Genomic DNA, 16,057 nt, shown 5'->3' with positions numbered 1-16,057 from the left:
GCAAGCGAGAACTCCCTGTGGTGCCTGTATGCGGTAACCGTCCTCTCCCAGGTGCCACGGCAGGTGCAGCCCAGGGCAGGCCCACCCCGCGGGCCACGTCATGGGCTCACGTTGGGCAATAATACTCACGACTTCTCGACACTAGCAGCGTGGTCGTTCCTTTTGCCATGAGCAGGCCCTTGATGAGCGTGGCCTCGTCTGACCGCACAGCAGCCCTGTGAGGCAGCCATCACAGTGAACCCCATAGACAAACGCAGACACTGGTCCGGAGAAGTTCAGGGATGTGGCAAGTATCTGAGCAGGGTTCAGGTCTGGGCTCCCAGCCCCAAGAGCACGCACTGCCTCCCTTTCCAACCCTCTTGCCATCACTCCAAAATGGGACAGTGGGGGCGCCTGGGTGGCTCGGCCCGTGAAGTGCATGATTTCGGCTCAGGTCATGATCTCACGATTCGTGAGTTCGAGCCCCGCATCGGGCTCTGTGCTGACAGCTCGGAGCCTGGAGCCTGCTTCGGATTCTGTGTCTCCCTCTCTCTGCCCCTTACCCACTCACACTCTGTCTCTCTGTCTCTCTCTCTCTCTCAAAAATAAATAAACATTAAAAATTTTTTTAATAAAATAAAATGGGACAATGTACCATCAGGGGCTGTGAAAATCACATATATGTAAGCTCTTTTCACAGGTTTGATGCTCATAGGTGCACACTGAAAATGACCTCAGAACAGAAACTAATATTCTGCTCAACATCCCCCAACCGAAAAAAAAAAGGAATATAAAGGACTCCGAGCCAAGCCTTTCCTCCCTGGGTATTAGCCTGTCTGCTTGTGACGGAAAGAGCCTTTCTGCCAGGAAAACCCTGGTGCTCCCCTGGCCTTGGGGGGGGGGGGGCCTCCTGGCAGGCACTATGGCCACCCTGGGCACCTGTCCCCACGCTGCAGGGGTCATTGCCCCTTGAGGGGTTACCTTGGAGGACCACCAGCCAACTGCCCAATTGAATCAATAATCAGGGCCCAGATTGAAAGCCCTTGGGGGAACTTCAAGTCCCCTCCAGAGGCCCGGCAGAGGGTGGGCCAGGCATGGAGACGGGGCCCAGCTCTAGCCAGGACGGCCCTCAGTGTGCAGAGACAGAGAATGGGGGAGAAAGACAGAGGTAGAAAGAAAAAGGATCACAGAGAAACAAAGAGACTGGACAGAAGAAAGGAGAGACAGACAGACAGACAGACAGATACAGAGGCAGAGAGTGAGCGACACAGACAGACAGAGGGAAATACAGGGACAAGAATGGACAGAGAGAAGCAGGGTGACAGACAAGCAGAGTGACAGGACTGCAGCAGTCAGGGAAGGGCAGTGGGAACGAGAGAAAGGAAGTAGAGATAGCCACCAGAGACACACAGGCAGCGCGACAGAGACAGAGATACGAGGGCCTGGCCAGGATGGTTCCGGAAGGGGAGCTCACCCACTCCCGCACGTCACGCCTTCTGAGGTGCCTGGCACCAGCCTGTCCCTTGGGAGCCCCTGGAGACAAGCCCACTGTCCCAGTCACTGTCTGTTGAACTTGGCTGGTTGGCACGGGCTTCTAGGTGCCACCACGTGGGGACCCGTGCACCACCCGCCAGGCCCTCCTATGGATGGGGGTGGGGCCCGGCAGGTGCCCCGCATGTCTGTGCATGTCTTTGTATGCATGGGCGCGTGGACCCAAACTCACATGCGTGAGCTCAGCCTTCTCCCTGCCGAACCAACACGCAAGGGCTAAGGGCCTTTTGGAGGCAGAGGGAGCTGAGCCACTGAAACACGGCAACCAGAAGGGACCCAAGACAATCCCTGATGGTGGCACTGCATGGCCCACGTGGCTGTCCCAAAGTGTCACCCAAAGCTTGCCCTCCAGGATGGCAGGTACTCGGACAGAACGGAGACGGGCTTGTGACCTGCCCGGGGCCTTGGGGCTGGTTAGAAAGGGCACCGCTCACCACCAGCAGACTCCCAAGCAGGTGACAGCAAACAGCGACCTCCAAACCTGCTTCCATTGTCACCCAAAGCACTTCCGCTCAAAAGCTCCCCCTCGTAAGCGAGCACGTGTACCCAAAGGTGCGCACACACACTTCACGCAACTCCCCTGAGACACGCGCCCACTGCCGGCCAAGCCCCCTTCCATCTGGGCGCCCGGCACAGAGCTGACTCAAAGGGGCTCACCGGAACTTGGCCCCGCACCTCGAGCCCCCAGGGTGGAGACCCCCAAAGGAAAGGATCCTGGCAAGCACGCAGGATCCCCAACCCGCACAGCCCCTCATGCAACCGTCCTGGCCCTGGCTCACCGCCCCAGCCAAGGACGCGCTTGGCAAAGGGATAGGACATCCGGCATTTTGGCAATGTGATGATTTGGTGATACTGGCCAACACGGACAAGAGCCTCCTGAAGAACGATCACTGTGTCCGTCTGGTTTATTCCTCATATGCACCTATGGGGCCAACATCGTCACCCCCGTTTAGGCCGGGGCTCATTCTACCTGCTGCGCGCCACAGAGCTGGTAAGCGGCTGGACTGAGGCCCAATCCTACCTCTGTCCACTCCCGGGGTGGTGGTCTTAATCGCTAAACTACCGTTGAGTAAACTGGCCTCGTAAAGATACAAACTGGGTCCAAAACACATTCAGAGATTCCCACAACATGGCCACCCTGTCAAACACACAGAAAGAGATAATTTACTGAACTACTAACCTGCTTTGAGGCATTCTGTTCTCCACAGACAGACACGTGTGTGACCGTGTGTGCCCATGAGTGTGTGTGTGTGTGTGTGTGTGTGTGAGCCTGAAGCTGTGTGTGCTGTGTGCGTCCCCTGCGAGCCCTGGGCCCCGCCTCAGCCTTGCGGGGGGCGAGGCAGACATTCGAGGGATGCTGGGAGGAATAGTGACCATGGACAATGATTTTTCAGGAGCTGGAAGCCACGGCCTCGGCAGAGAATCCATTTTAGTAACAAGAGAAGGGGAATAACGTGGCAAATTATAGTGTCTGACCAAATAAATTATTCCTTTCATTTTGCCATTTTGTTTGGAGGAGAGCTTTAAACCTCATCCCTGGGCACATTCAGCAAGTGCTTACTGAGCGGATTTGGCCGTAATTAATATGAATTTAACTTTCTTTTCTTTCCCAAGGCATGGAACTGGAGGAGAAACGGGGCAGGGCAGGCTCCTCTGGGCTGCGGGCTGGGTGAAGGTTTAATAGCTTCACAGACCTGTACGAGCTACAAGGGCAAAAGGATAAAACCTTTAATTGCTGCTTCCCAAAATATCCTCAGCCCGCCCGTAACAGGCTTCTGCTGGATTTTAATTCTTTTCACAGAGAAGGGGAAAAAGTCAGATTTGAATTTCTCAAGCCAACATATTTTCTGCAGGGTCCCGCCCTCAGCGTCTGTCTGGGGTTGAGAGCCCCACATCGCGGAGCCCGGGGGGCCGGGGGTTCAGACGAGAGGCTGGCCTCACCTGGCTGTCTCAGGGCCAAGTGAATCCTTCCTCAGAGAAGCCCGGGGCCACGTCCCAGCCTGCTGCCACTTCTGTAAGACAAAGGGGTGGTCGGACCAGACCCTCAAGGTCCTTTGGAGCTTTGAAAGTTCCAGAGGTCTTTGGACCTGATCCCCACTGACTTATTTTTTTTAAGCATTTTTTAAAATGTTTATTTTTATTTATTTTGGGGGGGAGAGGGGGTGAGGTGGGCGGAGCAGAGAGAGAGGGAGACGCAGAATCCGAAGCAGGCTCTGGGCTCTGAGCTGTCAGCACAGAGCCCGACGCGGGGCTCGAACCCACGAACCGTGAGATCATGACCTAAGCTGAAGTCAGACGCTTCACCCACTGAGCCACCCAGGTGCACCCCCACTGACTTTTCAAAAAAATCATTTAATTTTGAAAGTTGTGGTAAAATTTACATAATACAGAATTTGCCATTTTAACCACGTTTAGGCGTGTAGTTCTGTGGCATTAAGCCCATTCACACAGTTATGCATCCACCTCCAGAACTTTCCGCAGCTTCCCAAACTGAAAGCTTCTCCCCATTCAGCAACAACTCGCCAGTTCCCTCTCCCCCGGGCCCTGGCAACCACCATTCTACTTTCTGTCTCTGAGTTTGACTACTCTGGGTACCTCATATAAGTGCAATCACACAGTATTTGTCTTTTTGTGACTGGCTCACTTCACTCAGCTTATCACTAGGTGATAGTGTCCTCAAGGTCCATTCGTGTGGTAGCATGTGTTAGAATTTCCTTGCTTTTTAAGGATGAAGTATACACCGTTGTATGTATATACAACATTTTGCTTCTCCGTTCGTAGGTCGGTGGACACTCAGATTGCTTCCGTATTTTGGCCGCTGTGAATGATGCTGCTGGGAACATGGGTGTGCCAGCATCTCTTCAAGACCCCGTTTTCCATTCCTTGGGGAACACCAGACGTGGGATTGCTGGATCATATGGCAATTCGATGCTTCACTTTTTGAGGAACCGCCATACTGTTTCCCGTGGTGGCTGCACCACCTTGCATTCCCACCAGCTGTGTACAAGGTTTCCAGTGTCTCCACATCCTTACCAACACTTGTTACAATTTGTGTTTCTTTGAGAATGGACATCCCGGTGGCTGTGAGTCCCCACTGACTCTTCATCACCAGCTTGGACGCAAGCAGAGGACCTCTCTCAGGTGGGCTGGGTTCACTATGTCGCAGGAAGTGTTGGCAGAAGCTTGCATTGGGCCACTCCACCCTGAAAGAAGACGGCAAGGGGGCCAGGACACCTCTGCCACAGGTTTGCGTTGCTGGGCTGGCTCCAGGTGAGTCCCTGAAGCACTCAACTGATCACTGACTCACTCAACAACCATGTGTTATGCACAGAGACAGGTGCTGTTCTGGGAACTAGGGACACACAACGGTCCCTCATGGACTCAAGATGAGAAAGCAAGATGGTAGGAGCTCCACTTGTCCTGGGATCCCGTGGTCCATGAGACTGAAGAGTGGGGAGATGCAACCTGAAGGGAAGTCTTAGTGAAGAATGTGCCCAGCAGCTGAAGGGAGGGCAGAGGAAACTGGGAAAGGCTGCCTGGGTTGATCTGAAATGGGTTCCAAAGGTTATCACTGGGGACGACAATTACAAAAAGACATAACTGCCTGATTCTCAAATCACTCTGCTGGGGGACATGCGGTGGAGAGGTTATACAGGCTTTGAAATCCGACAGAAGTGGGTCCAGATGCCCCTCTCTCACCTGTGTGAGCCGGGGCTCCTGGTCTCTCTGGGTCTCAGGTCCTTAACCTGTAAGATCGGAATATAGGAGATCCCTACCTTTTGCCGGGGGTTAGAGGCTAAAGTCTGTATGTGAGATTAAAAACACTCCAATAGCCCAAGTCCACCCTTGCCCACCTCAAGGGAAGCCCCACGGGGAGGGAGACCTGCTTCCTCACGAGCCCAGTTCACAGGCTCCTCCGTGTAAAGATGCGTGCTGTTTCCCCGGCCCCCCGCACTCAGCCAAGAAGCAACAGAGGGAGCTGGCTGCGTTCAGAAGCCTGTGCATGAAAACTTCGGGTGCGGAACCAGCAGCAGCTGGGAGCAAAAGCTCCGGTGCAGGAACTCATGACACAGGAGGCAAAGGGAACGTGACCTGAGACCAGCAGGTGTTCACCCGCCCTCCACTTCAAGCCAGCCCTGGCACTCCCAAGCGGAGGACTCCCAGACGAGGGCACTGCTTCAACCACACGCACGGTCTCCCCCTGTCCCGGTCTGTCCCCCTCCCCCATCCAAGCTGAGTGTGCTTACTTGGGTGTGGGCAGGTGCACGCCAGCCACGGTTGTCCCTCCCCCACCCCACCCCCGCCCCGCCCCGCTGGGCCGGCAGTAAGAGCCACAGCTGTCTCTGGAAGGAGCCTGGCCCCAGCCCAAGGCTCTGCTCTGTCATAACAAAGGCGGCCACCTCCCATTGTGCCCGGCAGCAAAGGCCTGTGGGGTTCTCACCCCCGGCATCCTGTCCCTCGCCGGACGCTGCTGGACCACAGCTGGAGTGCAACTCTGAACCGTTGCGGCTCGTGTGGGGACGTCTGCGAACCAGCAGACACAGGAAGGAGGCGTCCCCGTGAGCCGCCGCCTGGTCATCCAAACATCTCCTTGCCGGCCAGGGCCAGGCCCGGTGGACAGAGCACAGCCCAGGCTCTGCCTGGTTAATGGAGGCGAGGCCCTGAGGACGGCAGGACGCGCCAGGGACGGGCATGGGTAGGGGGGCTACGATCAAGGAAGGCTTCCCGGAGGGGGCAGGCAACAGATGAGGACACACGTGCGTGAGGGCTGAAGTAACCACATGGCTCTTCTCAGGTCAGAGGCGTCTTAACTGTGAGGGCAGTTGAGTGGCTGCAGAGGTGGACAGGCCCAGGCCTCGGGCTTTATCTCGCAGGCCTGCGTTTCTAAAACCTGAGCGAGGAACAGATTCCTTCTAAAGGGAACAAGTTCTTTCAGACCCTGAGCAGTGGCTTAAGTTTTTCCCAAAGCCCCAAATCACACACACACACGTGGTGCCAGAGGCCTGTGGACTCCACCACGGGAAGGGCTATGCAGACGGCCCCCCAGGGGGGTGTAGCGCACAAGGGAGCGCGAGCCCTGTGGTGTCACTGTGGCTTGGACGGCAGGCTGCGGGAACACCTTAGTTCACAGCAAGGAACCCCAGGGTGGGCTCACACTCACAAAGACCACCTAGAACGTCCCCCGGAAGCTAGTTTGGGAGGGGCTGCTATAGGCCTGAGGGAGGAGGGAAAGGGTTTCCAGGCAGAGAGAGAGAGAGAGAGAGAGAGAGTCAGGGGCGCGCTGGCCAGAGGAGAGTATTTGGAACATCACTCTGGAGCCACAGTTTTGTCATCTGTGAGCCACAGCGCTCAGGGGTGTAAGAGCCTACGCTCACAGGGCAGCCTGGGGACCACCAGCTTCCTCGGGGGACAGCCATTCGTGTGAGGAAAGGGGCTCTATGGCCTTGGGGATGGGGTGCTGCCAGAGACACCACCCCAGAAAGCTACCTTTGAGAGAGCCAAGAGCAGTCAAGATTCACATCCGCCCACTGTCCCCATCGCCCTGCCTCTGGGCTCCAGAAAAACACAAATTATTGTTCACTCCCCTACTCCTGCCTCCCTCTCGCCCTATTCACGTCTCCCACGAGACAGCCTGCCTAACAGTATACTCGGGTGTTCACATTCTCATTGTCCTTATTTGCATGCCTTATCTCCTCCCACCAGCTGTGTGACTTGGGGTAAGTGAGTTAACCTCTCTGAACCCAAGTTCCACTACTGGTTTGGCTACGCTATGGCCTCCCACCGTAATATGTTAAAGAAAAGGTCACTCCAATGTTAATAACCCAAGGTATGAACCTTTAGGTTTCTGGAGTCTATAAATCAGAAAAGTCTATTTTTTTCTTTATTATGATAAAGTTAATTCAGGGCGCCTGGGTGGCTGGGCCGGTTAAGCGTCCAACTTTGACTCGGGTCATGATCTCGCGGTTCATGAGTTCGAGCCCCTCGTCGGGCTCTGTGCTGCCAGCTCGGAGCCTGGAGCCTGCTTCGGATTCTGTGTCTCCCTCTCTTTCTGTCCCTCTCCCACTCGCACGGTCTCTCTCTCTCTCTCTCTCTCAAAAATAAACATTTAAAAAAATGTTTTTTAATTTAAAGTTAATTCACCATAGAACTCCATCACTTAACTAACTGCCTTTGTGTACAGAAAATATGGATGTTCTGACCTGTGTATGGTTCTTACAGAAATGGGGCGAATTATATAGCAACACGGACAGCAAAGGGCCAGTACATGTGTAAATCCTCACGTGGGCACAGATGGTGGGTACAGGGAGGAAAGTCCTCTCTTAGCCTGCACCGCTGGCATGGCCCTTTCCCTCCATGCCTGCAAGAATCCCGCTGGGCTCAGCTTCCATGCACTGGCTAAGCTCCCTGCCAGCCACTTACCCACCAACATTCCCCAGACCCTGCCCTGGGGCCTGCGTCTCCTCTCCAGAGCCCACAGCCCTGGGGGGCAAAGCAAGGACTTCTGGGAAGAAAACCGGGGAAGCGGTCTTCTTCCAAGTGTTGCACTGCCGTCCCCAGGCCACCCACTTTTGTGTGCACCCACGTCCCACGGCAGAACTGCCACAAGCGGGCAGATCAGAAGGGATGTTAAGTTATGCATGAGTCCTCCCCCGCCGGCCAGCTCACGACCAAACACTCCTTGGTGTTAAAGCAAACTTCGGCATCTACTGGCCAAGAGGTGTCCCTCTCTGCTTCTCCCATGCTTGCCCCGTGATTGGAAACTGCACCCAGAAGTGGAGGCTGATGGGATGATGGTGGGGCGGGGGGATCCTCTCTCCTCCAGCCCCCACGTAGCTCCTGTCCCTTCCCCCAACAGAATGGCTAAATTTATAGATTTGGGATTGCTGTAAATTATAATGTAATTATACCGCGCCAGGGGCAGCTTCCCACGGCAGAAATTAAAAAGCAATTCAGGTAAATGATCTTTAGCTACAGCGGAGCGTCCCTGCAGAACTCATTAAGTCCAGGGACCAAACGGCATACCAAAGACAGCGTGCAGCCTGCTCCCTGTCAAATGCCGCCTCACCTTGGAAACACAAGGCCACGGGCGGGGGCAGGAGTAGGTCCCTCCTGGGACGCCCCGCCTGCCCGCCCTTCACCTGGCCCTCACTGCAGACTGTATACACCTGTCCGGGTATCTCCCACAACATCCTTTTGACCTGCCAGCCCTGGACCACTCTGTGGAGATGAACATTTGGGGGTACCTGCAGAAGAGCCAGGGTAAGAGGCAGAACAAAATGCGATTGGAGCGTGTTTAAAATAAAGTCGAACGGGAAATTAACCATCTTGGTTGCATTAATATCATTTCCTCCGAAGCTTTGAATTCCCAAAGCCCAGGGAGTTGCTTCTTTTGTTGTTTTGTTTTGTTTTCGCTCTTTCGTTTCCTCACTTGAACCTGACACTGAAAGAGAAATGACTGCATAGAACGCAAGCCCCGGAAAGACAAGCTAACACGGGAATGATGTGAAGCGGAAGCAGAGGAGAACGTGACCGTGTTCTTCCATCCAACGTGCAGATGGCTTTAACAATCAGAAAAATGATAAACACGAAATTCACAAAAGCATTCCTATTAGCAGTCCTTATGACCTTCAGCCGCGTCCTGGGGTAGGGGGTGACACTGTCTCTCTTGATCATAACTGTGCCAATTATGTGACCATAATTGTACACAGGGGTCCTTATGATGGAGGCGAGGTTCGGGAGTTGGGGGGACGTAAAGATTCGGGAGTCCTGAGGCCGATCCAGCGGCGGCTTGCTAAGGTGCTTCCAAAAGGCCATTGTGCCCACGTGCCTTGAACCGCAGCCCATATCTCTGCTGTCTCAAGCACCTACTGTATGCGGGGCGCAGCACCCATGGCATGGTGCGGGGACCAGCGGCCTTCTGGAAGGCTGCTCTCGCCCCTCATACTTGTGTGAGAGTAACCCCCGCTGGGCACTGTTCCAAATGCTTCGCTGATGATCACTGAACCCTTGCAATAATCCATTCACATGCCAGCTGGGTGCTTTACAGATGGGACACCGAGGCCCCGAGAGGCCACACCACTGGCCCCAAGTCCTGTTCCGCTGGTCAGGGGCAGAGCAGGCACATGAACTAAGCTGGGCCTTAGCCATAGCAGCCTCGTCACCAAGCTGAAGGCGTGGGACACAGCAAAGCCTGGTGGACCAGCAGCCAGATTCCCTGAGGCCACTCTCTCCCCTGCCCCACGGAGTCGAAGCCTGAGAACACCCGCCAGGCACCATGGGTGGTGGCCCGGCCTAGAGGAGGCTGCACGTGACCCAGCCCCTCTGCTGTCCAGCTGGGCAGTCCTGGACAGGTCACCCACCAGGAAGGAGCCGTGGCTTCCCCACCTGTAAAATGGAATCACACCTGCCTCTGGGGGTCATGGCACAGACTTAAAGTCACCTTGCAAAGGGCCAATTGGGCTAAAGCAGGAAAAGGGTCTTTTCCAAATAGCTGTTAATAGTCTAAGTCAGCCTTCCCTCCACTTAACAAGGAGGAAAAGGTGGGGGGTGGGGCAGATCGCCTGGGGTCAGGCTGCCCACTGAGAGTGCTGGTGTCTTCCTGGACCTACCCGGACCCTCTCCTCCTCCTCATGTCCGGCCCTCAGCTGGCATCCAGGCAGACCCCACCACACAGCGGGGAGGCCGGGCCTGGCGGTGGGAGGTGTGAGCCACTCGACGCCCCAGGGGGCACAGACTGACCAGCCCCTCTGTGGGTTTGACAGCCGAGGCTAGAGTGAGGGTCCCACTCGGTCGTCTTAAATGCCGGATCTACCAGTTTCTTCCACGGTAGAAGTTCACTCATTAGGCTGCTTGGCTGAGCCACAGGCCCACCCCAAATATGGATATTTTTCTCCCGACATGCAGTCAAAATAGGAAAACACATCACATACCAGGCCTAGTAAACGCGATCCCCGAAGTCCAGGAGCCAGCGAACCACCCGGCCGGCCACCCCTTTGCAATCCTTGCAACCCGCACACCTTGCCGCGCACAGACGCCCCCAGGAAACACATCGCTGTCGAGCCTGGGCAGTAGCACTCAGCAGGCCACATCAAGACAGGCTGCTGGTCAGGAAGGAGCACACACACTGTCCCCATTTCCCCGGGGTGGGGGGGAAGAGGCGGTGTGCTCCCGGGTCTTGGCCAGGCGTCTGGAACCACAGGGAGGCCGCACGCTAGTCACTGAGTCGGCGCACGGCAACCCCTTCGAGAGGCCTCCTGGTCCCAGGCAGACCGAGGAAACACGTACTGAAGCCACCGCGGCCAGTCGCGCCCCTGGCCACTCAGGGCTGCACAGCTGGCTAGGACCCCTGGAGCTGCCGGGCAGCCCATCCTGCCTGCCCGCTCCACTCCAACGGGACATTGGAGCGTCTGTTTAAGAAAGCCAGTCCCCCACCCCCACCCTGGCCGCAGAAAGTGAGCTATCACCCCCCCCCCCCCCAGAACCCATACCCACACCCACTGAAGTTTCTGCCTCTGTGAAAGGAGAATTCGCACCGAGAGACACGGACACTGGCACCACACGTGCATGCCTACCGGCCCGGTGGCCGTGTCCGCACGTTCTCCTGGAGCCCCCACGTCCACAGCCGGCCTACCTGGGGGTGGTGGGGCCAAGAGCCCACCCGGGAGAGCCTCAAGGCAGCCCCTCTGCCTCCCCTGCCACCAGCTCCTCTTTCTCGAGCTCAGCCTCTGACGTTATCGCCTGGAGAGGGGACTAATGCTCACCAGCTGCCTGGTGTTTAACCCTCTGTGGCTTCCAGGATGTCCGACCGGGAGGAAAGCTCTCAGTCACCCCAACTGGGGCCCCCGAGCCGAGTCGCCGTGACTTCAGCAAATACGAGGACAACGGCCGAGAGCTCGTACGAGATGAGGGAATGGGCGCTCAGTGAGTGAGAGAAAGAGAAACTTCCAAAACCCACCTGCGTTCCACTGTCCTGACTCTCAGGGAGCGAGAGGGAACGTAAACTCAGCTGAGAAAACCAGACAGCAGGCGAGAGGGACCGGCCTAGATCTTTCTTCACAACCCTAGTCTTTCTAGCGTGTGATGCTTCAGGAGAAGCTGGGGAGGTTTCCTCCAGCAAAACGGTCAGCAGAGCTCAGATTCACATCATCTCAGCTGCCACCCTTCCCTCTGCCCATGCTCGTGTTCTGTTCTCTATGCTCCATTATTCTGCCTGGTGAACCCCTCTTCATCCCTCAAGACCCAGCTCGAGCACACCTCCTCCAGGAAGCCTTCCCCGTCTTTCCTCCCTCAGGGGAGGAAAAAGTGCCCAGACCTGGGCTCTCTCAAAGCCTTTAACCATACCGAACCCCTAACGATGTGCTAGTCCGTCCCTCTTCCCACCTGGGGAGTTCCTCAGGGGCTTGGATGGTGGGGTATTTGCACGGTGCCTGGCACCATGATGCATACTTGCAAATAGATGAAGAAACTTCTGGTCTCAGAGTCCCTAAGATTTACGAGGGGTTAAAAAAAAGAAGGGGTGGATAGGGAATATAAAAGCATTCTCCATTACCAGCATTCTGTCACTCTGAATTGTCTATTACCAGCACTTTTAAAGTGTAGCACGAATCTCACCCACCCGGAGGTCACTCACCACTTAGGCAATCTATACCAACTGTGACCCAGAAAGAGACAAGAAGCCGCTGAGCCCCAAACCTACACCTCAGAGGCCTTGCACCCAGCAATGTGTAAATCATCCACAGAAGAGACTCTTAAGCCCTTACTCGGTGCCCCTGGATTCTTGGGCAGAAACAATTCTGGGGCGCCGGGGTGGCTCAGTAGGTTGAGCGTCTGACTTTCGCTCCGGTCATGATCTCGTGGTCCGAGAGTTTGAGCCCCGCGTCGGGCTCTGTGCTGACGGCTCGGAGCCTGGAGCCTGCTTCAGATTCTGTGTCTCCCTCTCTCTGCCCCTCCCCACTCACACTGTGTCTCTCTTTCAAAAATAAATAAACATTAAAAAAAAAAAAACAATTCTAACAGATTTCTATGTTTTCCCAGCACATAAACCGGGAGCAGGCAAAAGTTAAAGAAGGCAGGGAGTTGGGGCTACTCCAGACAAGCATTTTATTAGCAGAAGGTAGAGGAGGAGGCCGTGCTATGAAGGAAGAGGCGCCTGCACTCAGGGCTCAGACAGACTCAAGTTCAAGTCCTGGCTGCACCACTTGATATCCGGGTGGCCTTGGCAACATGCTAACCAGTAGGCCTTCCATAAACATCCAAATGCTTTTTGAATTAAACAGAATTGACTAATTGAATTTGGCCCAGAAGGAGCCTTGGGATTGAGAGGCAGAGGGCCTAGAGGAAAATATGGGGGTGGGGTGGGAGAGGTCTCCTGCAGAGACTTGCTGGGAGCCAGACAAACTCAGGCTCAGAAGTGCTATGTGCTTGGGTGGGAGTGTGGGGAGGGAGCAGGGGCGGGGGCAGGGAGAGACACACACAGCACATTAGCAGATCCTGCCCAGGGGACACTCCTGCTCCCACCTGCAGAACCCCCACTCTGTAAGGAGTTAGCAGGGCCTGCCTCTTGGCTCTGCACTAAATGCCGGAGACATTCAGCACCAGCTGAAGCCCCAGCCGGCTGAAAAGGGCAGCAGACGCTCTTCTCTCTGCTTTGGGCCTGTGGTACCTACACACTCCTTCCAGGGGACTGCTTACGGAGGCAGATCTCTTTTCTTCTTAGAGATTTCTTCTGGGATGGAAGGGGGAAAAAAACCCAAAGGCAAAAACCCAAAAACAACTCCCGGATGCACCCAAGGGCAGCCCTGGTATCAGACTCAGGCCTGTGCATCCCAGGGTGGGTGCTGTCACCCTTCACCACCATCCCAGGCCAAGAGAGGCACTGCCACCCCCCACAGGGACAGGCGCTGGGCTCTTTGGAATTTTCTGGCTCTCACTACCTCCTGTCTGCAAGGGGATGGACCCTAAGGCTCAAGCAGCCCTCACCTCTACCTGAAAGTGTAGCCCTTGAATCAAAGGCAGAATGCCTAGAGAGGCAGGGGGCAGGGGAGGAGAGTGGGCTTTGAACCCAGAACCCTGTCAGATTCTAGTTCACTCTTTGCTCATCATGGTGAGCCTGTGGGCAGACTGGGGGGCTCCTCCTGGCCTCGTGTACAACAGGAGGCACAAATCCCCTTAAGTTTCCATCATATACAAGTGAAGGTTGGTGATGCTATCTCCTGGGAGGACGCCCTGGGGGCATCGGGGGGGTGTAGAAGTGGGTGCAGAGATGGCCATTTTGCATCCAGAAGTCTGAGGGCAGGCAGCCCTTGGGGTAAGTGGGTCTGAGTGTAAGAGTCATGGGGCAAGACAGCTGAGAAGGTAGGACCCCCAGGTGAGACCAAGGTGGACTGTGGTGGGGGACAAGCCCCTGGGACCCTGGGCCAAGGGAGAAGGGAGAGGGTAGGTGACCATGCCGGGGCACGTGGTGTCCAGAAGGCAGGGAAGGGAGGGCCGGGGGTGTGAGACCAAGCTCTGGTGAGTCCATAGAGCAGGCATGAAGACCACCCCCGTGGACTGAGCAGCATGGGAAACTCATGGAGCCATCTGGGTGAAGGGATGGGGCACGGTCCTGAGGGGTGTGGCTTATAGACAGGGAACAGAGACAGCTCTGTCAAGGAAGGGGAAGAGAGAAAATGCAGCCAGAAGGCAGATGGGACTAAGGGGTGAGGGGGCTTTAAGGAGACACCCCCATGGAGGTGTTAGGGTGGCTTTGTACCATGGCAATGAGGCTAAGCCCACACTTCATTTCTAAGAACTCCCTTGTCAGTGGGTTCCAGGTTAGGGCTGGCCACAGCTGAGATCCACGAGGTCTGGAGGAAGGATGGGGGTACAGCACAGTCCTCTTTCACGGCGGGGGCAAAGTCACAGTGTTCTTCATCACAATCATTCCTTCACGGTGCTGTCCATTCCGTGAGCCAATATATTTCCTCATGACAAAAGCCAGTATTTCGAAACGATGGCACAAAATAAGGCGTGGGTAAAAAAATACCCGTTCACAGTACAAGAGAGACCAGTGGATTTTAACGAACAAAAAAGGGAAAGGTCTTTGATCTGGTTTCGGATTTCATGTCGCAAGGAACCTTAAGAAACAACCATGTGTCAAGTTCCTGTGTAATATCAAAGGAGAGTATCTACAATCAGCGGAACAGACTTTTCGAACCGCCCTCCCTTTTCTAACTGCTTTGTGTGAGGCCAGATCTCCTCCACATATTTCAAGCAAAAGAACACATTGCTGTAGACGTGTCTACGCAGAAGCATGTATGTGGCCCTCCAGCTGCCTCCCGTTAAGCCAGACAGGACAGAGGTTTACAAAAGCGTGATCCCACCCTTCTCGCTGTCTTATTTTGGAAAATAGTTATTTTTTATAAAAATAACGGGTTTACCGTTGTCAATTTTAAATGGATTAAAAATTAAAACATTTAAAAGTTTTCTGGCCTTAAAATTTCTAGGAAGGTAGGGGCGCCTGGGTGGCTCAGTCGGTTTAAGCATCCGACTTCCGCTCAGGTCATCATGATCTCACGGTTCGTGAGTTCGAGCCCTGCGTCAGGCTCTGTGCCGACAGCTCAGAGCCTGGAACCTACTTCAGATTCTGTGTCTCCCCCTCTCTCTGCCCCTCCCTGGCTTGTGCTCTCTCTTGCTGTCTCTCAAAAATAAATAAACATTGAAAAAAATTCTTTTTAAATTTCTACAAAGGTAAATATATATATATTTATATTTAAATATATATATATATATATATATATATTTATTTAAAGGTTTGTGTGTTTTTGAGAGAGAGCACAAGTGAGGGAAGGGCAGAGAGAGGGGGAGACAGGATCTGAAGCAGGCTCCGAGCTGACAGCAACGAACCTGACGTGGGTCTCAAACTCAGGAACCTCGAGATCATGACCTGAGCCAAAGTTGGGTGCTCAACCGACTGAGCCACCCAGGGTGCCCCTCTAGCAAGACAAATATTGATAGATACGACCCACATAAAGAGCTGTTCTCTGGGGTCCTCTCCTGGGGGAATTTTTTTGGGGAAATTCTCCTGGGGAATTTTTAAGGGATTAACCAGTTCGGGAAGCCTCTATGCAGGACAGCAGGTATGCCCCCACTCAGCCTCCGCACTGCCCTGTCTGCGGCTCCCTGCAAGGTGGGCAGCCAGCCCCTCCAGCTCCCACGGAGCTCCTAGAGCGGGACAAATATAAGCTCTAACTGTCCCCACGGGTTCCAGTTTGTCCACACTCTCGCCTGTGTCCCACCCGGCCTTCCCTCTCACTGACCTTACGGTGACTCTGGCCACAGCCTTCCAGAGATTTCAAGGCTCCCCCAGCTAATCGGCCCAGCTGGGTGCGGCTGGTGCCATCACAACCCCTGTCCCGTGTCACTCACCGTGGCTCTGCTCCCCTGACCGGACTGTAACTGGTACAGGGGTGGGTGTCTAGGGAAACATGTGGAAATGGCCCTGCAGGGACAAGCAGCGGGGAGGAGAGCAGAGGAGGGCGTCCCAGGG

The 16,057-nt window shown here is 55.0% G+C and overlaps 1 protein-coding gene across 3 annotated transcripts in view; it reads right to left on the bottom strand.

The window, feature by feature from the left end:
• GLI2 (GLI family zinc finger 2) overlaps positions 1-16,057 on the bottom strand; it is a 256,425-nt gene that overhangs the window by 153,659 nt on the left and 86,709 nt on the right. Inside the window, exon 1 of one of the 3 annotated variants that reach the window (XM_053909766.1) lies at positions 11,162-11,459. The exons of the other annotated variants lie outside the window; for them this stretch is intronic. The gene's annotated coding sequence lies outside the window, so the exon portion shown is untranslated. Of the gene's footprint in view, positions 1-11,161; positions 11,460-16,057 lie in introns of those variants that run through there. 3 annotated transcript variants of the gene reach the window in all.

This window comes from Panthera pardus, unplaced genomic scaffold (assembly GCF_024362965.1).
Source record: "Panthera pardus isolate Hobbes unplaced genomic scaffold, ASM2436296v1 HiC_scaffold_10, whole genome shotgun sequence".
NCBI classification, from domain to species: Eukaryota; Metazoa; Chordata; class Mammalia; order Carnivora; family Felidae; genus Panthera; species Panthera pardus.
Note: the sequence above shows the minus strand (reverse complement) of the source record. Positions and strands in the feature narration are given on the sequence as shown.